Consider the following 7,626-nt stretch of genomic DNA (forward strand, 5'->3'; position numbering starts at 1 on the left):
GAAGGGACTGGGTTGCCCACAGGGAAGGGGAGCATCAGAAAAACACGACAGATCTCTGGGTGGTGAGTGCACGTGGGTGGGGAGTGGAAAGGTCCCACATGGGCTAATACAGGTCAGAGCATCTTTTGATACATGGGGCTTTCTGCAGCTTCAAAAATGCTGTCAGGTATTCCTGCTTTGCCTCTGCAAAGTGTTTGTACCTCTTTTAATGTGACCCACCAAAGCACCAGAACAAAGTCTGAAAGACACAGCCCTGTTTTTATGCAGTATATCAATTGCATACTGAAATCCAACAGGTCCTCATGGATATCATTTGTACAATTAAGCAATAAATAATTCAGTATTTGGCAGTCAAAGACTCTATCCATAATAATATGGAGACTTTTTTTCTTTTTTTTCTTCCCAGAATGCAAAGTAAATATTTCATAAATGATCTCTCAGGTAGAGTGTTCAAGCTTCTGTGCAGACACAGAACACATCTGCAACAAACAAACCAGAGTGGGGAGATGATTCTAGAAACTTTGTGTTTTTACTCCTAGACATAATAAATTAGTCAAAAGCAGAGTTTTGATGTGTGTATTAGCCCCACATTAGTAAGGGCTTCCTGCACTAGCTAAAGATGCATTAGGAGCACTTGCCTGTTTCCTGCCACAAGACAAGGGTAACACTGAAAGAATTTCCAGGAGAGGCCCACAGTCCACAAAAGCAGAGTGGCTATGGATGCCCGCAGCAGCTGTGATCTTGCAAATATGCAAACTCTTAACTTTATGTAGAATTTCATGTATCCAGTATTCCTCACAATTGCATAAAAGTGCAATTGCAGAGGCAGAACTTTAGCTGGCATAAGTGCTTGTGATTTAATTGATCATTCAGAGTGGAGAAAAATCCTTATGTTATTTGGTAGGAGACTACGGGAAAATGGATATTTCCTCATCAGTCACGACACAAATGATTGAATCCACTGACAGTTTTAATGTCTCCCCTTCTTTTGCTCTGCTCATTTTCAGGCTCTAATTTGATCTTTGGGCAGAGACAAAGATTTCATTCTCATGTTCATGATACCTATTTATTTTTAAAGTGTTTTTAACATTGTTTCAGCTGTCTCCTTCTGTCTGGCCCTGCCTAATTGATGTAAAAAATAGCTGTCTAAAATGTTCTTCCTTGAGAAAAGTTGCTAATTTCCCTCCGGAGATCTTCTCCTTGTGTCTGCCTTCAGTCAATTCCACTCAATTTTGTAAGAAAAATCTAGCACTGCACCTTCAGAATGTGTTTACTTTCTCTTGTGAAACCATTGCAAACTAATGTGCCCTGGGAAAAGGAGTTGGATTCTTCCCATTTGCAAATACCATTAACAAAATTGTGGACCAAATTCCACATGCAGCTCCAAATTACACACTCAATTAGGGCCTGATCCAATGCTTATTAAAGTCATTGGAAAAATTCCCCCTGAATTTAATGGGCTGTAGCCCAGACCTTGGGAAGTGGACATTTCCACTGCAGATGATCAGTTTAGTCTTTGAGCATGCAGGAATTCATGCAATGATAGACTCATAGGGCTGGAAAGGACTTCAGAGGTCACATCTCAAGGCAAGATCAGCCAAATTTACATCTCCCAACAGATGTCTAACCTGTTCTTGAAGGTCAGTGACTGGGACACCATGGATTGCGCTTCCAGGCAATCTTTTTTGTTAGCTATCCTTACTCTTAAAAAGTTTTTCACATCTGCTGTAAATCAGTTCTTGTTCTGATCTACAGTCATTACTTCCTGTTTTATTCAAAGTAAATGAGAGAAGACTATTTTTTTTCTCTTTGCAATAGCTTTGAATGTATTTGAAGACTATTACTGAACACATGGGACCATCTTGTCTTCCTTAGGGTAAACAACCTTGGTATTTCAATGTGTTCTTATGTTTCAATCCGTCTGTCTTCTGGATCTTAGTCAATACAGAACCTTTCTTCTGGACTCCACTTATCCCACATCTTTTCTGACAGATAGTGCCCAAAGCCAGACAAATCCCTTCAGCACAGGTCTTAACAGCAGTAGAGGGAAACTTCATGTGTCAGGCACAGTCTCAGCACAGTGCTTGTCTTTCACACATTGATAAAACATTATTTGCTCACTTTACATTGTGACCCACTAGAACTGAAAGTGGGCATAATTCAAAAATGTAATTTGAGGGCTTCCTGGGACCGCTGGGGAGATGCTGAGGGCAGAACTAGCAATGCAGAGCTGCTATAGAGCAAATGAGAGGGGGAATTTGAATCCCCGTTGTCAGATGAGTTCTTCAAACTGAGATGGAGAAAGACCATGACATGGTTTGCAAGACTATCAGTTTGAGAAAGAGATGTATGTGATGACCATAGGGGACTATCATGCTGGTTCTGCAGAATTACTTCTCAGGTTAAGACTTATTTGAGTTTTTAAAGAGTATTTAAGGAGGCTTTAAGACCTCTTCTGGAAGCAAGTTTCAGCTATGTACTTATGTTTGTATACTTAGCTACAATTTTGATTTTTGGCTACTTTTTAGGAAAGTCTTTGTTGAGTTTTAGATATGCATCATCAAGAAACAACAGTCAACACACACACACAGAGTCTGTATTTTGTATATTGAATTGTGTCCTTACATCCCTCATGAATGAGTATGAATGTAAGAATCAGTTCTTGAAACAGTATTCAGAACTCCACTTCCTTAATAACTTTAACAAAGGACTAATGGCTATTAGCACATTTGAAATTGTCTCAGGACAATTCAGTTCTTTAAATTGTACTTTAAACCACAAAGACAAGGTAACACTTTTGCATTGCTCTTGCAGAAGTTAATGGTCTGGGGAATTTTGTGTTGAGCAGAATAGAATTGGGTCCAAAATATGAAAAGCACATTAAATTTTGTGCTATAGCTATTTATGAGAATGCCATTATGTGTTATTGGCTTCTTTCTTCATGAATATTCAACATGTATTGTGTGTTTTTATAATAATTTACTAGGGTAAAAAAATACACTGTAGTTGTACCAAGCTGAAGATTTTCGACTAAGATCTACTTTTCCATTCTGTGGCAACATTTGAATAGTGCCATAAATCTTCAGTAATGGTATGGACTGTGACTTAACCTCTGATTTACAATATAACAAGCGGGCCTGAAATTATATATGGACCTTTAGCATTCAAGTAAATGATAACTAGAGCCTGCTGTTATGAACAGTTTTGTATTTCAGAAGAAAAACAGCAGCACGAAAAAGCCAGGTATTTCCTTAAAGAGAAATTGGAACATATTCTTAGCTTTATACAGTTGCATTTTGCAATATTCACTGACTTAGCAGTGCAGGATGCTTCATGAAGATGAGATACTTCACTGAGTGAGATCTAGAATTTTCTCATTAACACAAGTAATGCAGCACTTGGTTACTCTTTCTGACAGTCTCAATAACACCAAGAACTGGCAAAGAAGGTTGTGATATTGTTTTATTGCAAGACATTTTCAAGATCAGAATTGATGGGACTGAGCAAACAACCTGCACAATAAACAGTGGAAAAAACTATTAAAAAACTGAATCTAGTCTATTACTTCTCAGGTACAGAGAGTGCTTATTTAATATTTAATAGCCAATAGTTTTGAAAAATGTCAAACTATTTCCAAACTGAGATATTATAACAACAATACTGAATTTGCAGAGTGAAAAACATCAAGATCTACAAATACACAGGACAAATGTTGACCTCAGATTAAGCAAATGTTATCCTTTTGCAAGCAGTGATGAATACACTAGAGGCACTTCTGGAATGACATTATTATCTCACTGAAATCAGTGACAGGAGTTCTATTGACTGCGATAGATCCAAGGTTTCATTCCTGAGCTGTGCTGTGAGGTGATGAAATTAAATTAATCAGATGCTGGAGAAGGTTGCCAGACATTGATGATCAACAGCACAGGTGTTGTTTTAATATAAAAAAATTACATCAGTCTGGATGCAGACTGGAAATAGAAGCATTAGATCAGAAATTATACTAAATGAAATAAAACAGATCAATGCATTATTAAGGTTCAAAATGTGTTCAAACAAAAACACAGACCATATTAAAAAAACAGTTTCAAGTTGGAAATTGAACTGTGGCCTTAGTGGGGTCCTCTGCAGCCTTGGTGATGATGTGACACCCCCCACAGCTTGGGGCTGTGCCCTGTGCTTCATTCACTGCCTCTCAATATGCTGCTGATAAGTATCAACCCAGTCTTCCCCCAACCCCTGCACACCCCCTGATGTCAGTCCCATCTACTGCACAGCCATGTCTAACAAGGGGTTTGCATGGGAAAACCTGTAAGTCCTGTTATCATATTGAGGAGAGATCCAAACTTCTGTTTTTCTTAAACAAGAGGTATGTAGAAGAATTAGACAACAGAGATACTTCTGTCTTCTAAATCTGCACAGAACAATATTCTTTTGCATTTGTACTCTTTACTGTTATGTTTTAACCCCATGAAAAGGAGAAAAGACAGGAACTTTTGTGGCATTCAGCATTTTGCAGACATTTTCCATGTCTTGATTTTTTGCAAGCTGAGACCCAATTCTTCTGGTACATAAGCAGCAGGCAATTCTGGAGCTGAATTACTGTTTCTGAGAAGTGTGCACTATGGCTTAATCTTTGCTTGATTCATGAACAGAAACAGAGAAAGAGTGAAGATAACAGAGTTAACATTCTTCTTCTGTGTTAACACAGAAGAAGAAAAACCTCTGTTTTCCAGTTTATCTTCCAGATCCCAGGGGTAAGAATGCATAAACAGAGTGGAACATTGGTTTTGTTAACAAAGTCCAGCAGACCACCAGATAACAACTTTAAATATTGTACTGTAAATAAAAGATGTCATTTAAGATGCTGTTTTATGTGCATCATAAAGTAAGTCCAAAAAAAACCTGCAGCCAGAGTAGTTGCAGAGCTCCAGTGACATTTTCACACATAGACCATGTAACTCCACCTATTGAAGCCAATTCCAGTCAGGTAAAACTGCTCCAAGGTGCTTTTCTAGAGCACTTTTTACTTGTTTGTTCTTCAGTCAGTGATGGTACTAAAAGCCACATGGGTACAGGTGTTGACAACAGTGGTGTGGAGAAAAGCCCTAAGTAGACAGGAATGATGGTGGCAGGCCTGGAAGAGGGGCAGGCAGCTGAAATGGAGGGTGGAGGCTCTGCCAGAGCCAAGGCAGAACCTGAACCTAAATTACTCAGAGGGTCCCCCCAGCCCAGTGGCCCCACAGCCCTTCCTTCATGGCTCAGCTGAACTAGAGGTATTCACCAAAGAAATTATGTGATCCATAAGTATTACTATGAAGAGCTGATTTTGAATGCAAACCATTAAAGTCCTCTCAATGTATTTATTATCAGGACATATTTTTCAATTGGTTTGTTATGTCCCTACACATGTCCTTAGCATAGCTACACCAGATTTTGCAAGAGAGAAAGAATGTGTTAATCTTTCTGACTTAATTTCCATCACCTGTACTCCAACCTTGCATGAATACAAACTCACATATTCCTCAGAAGCAGATTTAGGACACAGAAATCATCAAGGTTTGGGTGGATTTGGCTGTCTTACTGTTTTTTCTTGTTTGTTTGTTACTGGTGTATTCTAATACCCCAGGATACACCATCTGCTTGAAAGTATGGTACTAATGAAAAAGCCCACTGTGACAACACTGTATCTGACAAAAAGTGTTAGCAAGGAGGATGGCAAACTACTCATGTTCCTGCCTACTAATAAATAATGGCTCTTATTTTTCATTCAGGTTTTGCAAGAGCTCAATCTCTCTCAACTTTTCACAGAATTACAGAATTTTAGAGTCGGAAGGGACCTCTGGAGGTCATCGGGTCCCCCCTCCCAAAGCAGGGTCACCTAGAGCAGGTGACACAGGAACACATCCAGGTGGGTTTTGAATGACTCCAGAAAGAGAGACTCCATAACCCCCCTCAGCAGCCTGTTCCAATGCTGTCCAACCCTTAACATAAAGTTCTTCTTCATGTTGAGATGGAACTTTTTGTGTTTCAGTTTATGGCCACTGCTCCTTGTCTTGTCACTGGGCACCACTGTAAAAAGTCTGGCATCATCCTCTTGACACCCACCTTTGAGATACTTAGATCCCCTCTCAGTCTTCTCTAGACTAAACAGGCCCATTTAGTTTCTGTTAATATTCCTAAGGCTTCATGTAACGACAATTTTCCTACATTAGTGTTTTTGGCTGTTTTCAAAGCTAGAGGGTCAGGTCCATCCACATCAGTGCCTGGGTCGCTTTGGACTGGACCACAGCCGTCCCAACGAGGGTACATGGGAGCAGCTGACCCGTGTCAGAGCCACCAGCGTCCCTGGGACCCACCACCCAGGCTTGCTTTCCCTTCTCCAGTTTCGAGGGAAAGGCCAGTCAATCCACTGCCCCTGAGGCCCAAAAGAAGGGCGCCCACATGTGTCCTCCCCAAGACTACAAGTCCCGGCAGGCTCCGCGCCCGCCGCGTGGCATGATGGGAACTGTAGTTCCCCCGGCGCAGCGCGACTGTCCAAAGCGAGGAGCCAGCGGCGCCCTTCCCACTCCCGCCCGAACCGTGTGTGCGCTTGGGAAGGCGGGCAGCGGGGATGCTGCTTCTCCCCGCTCCGCTCCAGCCACCGGTGCTTGTGGGGGCCGGACCGGGCCGAGCCGCAGCGCGGGGCAAGACAGGCTGGATCGGTCAGCGGCGACCAATGGTGGGAGGTTCAACAATACAAGTGCCGGGTCCTGCAACTGGGTCACACCAACCCCTGCAGCGCTACAGGCTGGGGGAAGACGGGCTGGAAAGGTGCTCAGCAGAAAAGGGTCTGAGGGTGTTGGTCAACAGCAGCTGAACATGAACCAGTGTGTGTCCGGGTGGCCAAGAAGGTCAATGGCATCCTGGCCTTTATCAGGCGTAATGTGGCCAGCAGGACCAGGGCAGTGATTTTCCCTCTATATACTGGTGAGACTGCACTTGAGTACTGTAATTCTGGACCCCTCAATTCAGGAAAGACACGCAGGTGCTGTAGCGTGTCCAGAGAAACACAACGATGCTGATGAAGGGTCTGGAGCACACGTCCTGTGAGGACACGCGGCTGAGGGAGCTGAGGGTGTTTAGCCTGGAGAAGAGGCGGCCCAGGGGCGACCTTATCGCTCTCTACAACTGCCCGAAAGGAGGGTGTGGCCAGCTGGGGGTCGGTCTCTTCTCTCATTAGCAATAGGATGAGAGTACAGTATCTAAACTACCGCCAGGAGAGGTTTAGGTTGGACATTAGGACTAATTTCTTCACAGAAAGTGTGACTAGGTATTGGAATGTGATGCCTAGGGAGGTGGTGGAGTCACGGTCCCTGGAGGTGTTTAAAGAAAGACTGGACCTGGCACTGAGTGCCGTGCTCTACCTTACAGGATGGTGTCCGGACATAGGTTGGACTCGATGATCTCAGAGCTCTTTTCCAACCCAACTGACTCTGGGATTCTGACTCGCTGCAGCCGCCAGCGCGGCACGGAAGGGTGTCCGTGTGTTTCTGTGCCCGCGCCTGTCTGCGTGTCTCTGTGGTTGTGGGACGACCCCGCGGCGCGCGGGCGCATGCGCACAAGGAAGGCGGCGGAGGGGGG

Source organism: Corvus kubaryi, unplaced genomic scaffold, assembly GCF_017639235.1.
Source record: "Corvus kubaryi isolate FWS band 111438036 unplaced genomic scaffold, C.kubaryi_AGA036_p1.0 132, whole genome shotgun sequence".
In the NCBI taxonomy this organism is placed as follows: Eukaryota; Metazoa; Chordata; class Aves; order Passeriformes; family Corvidae; genus Corvus; species Corvus kubaryi.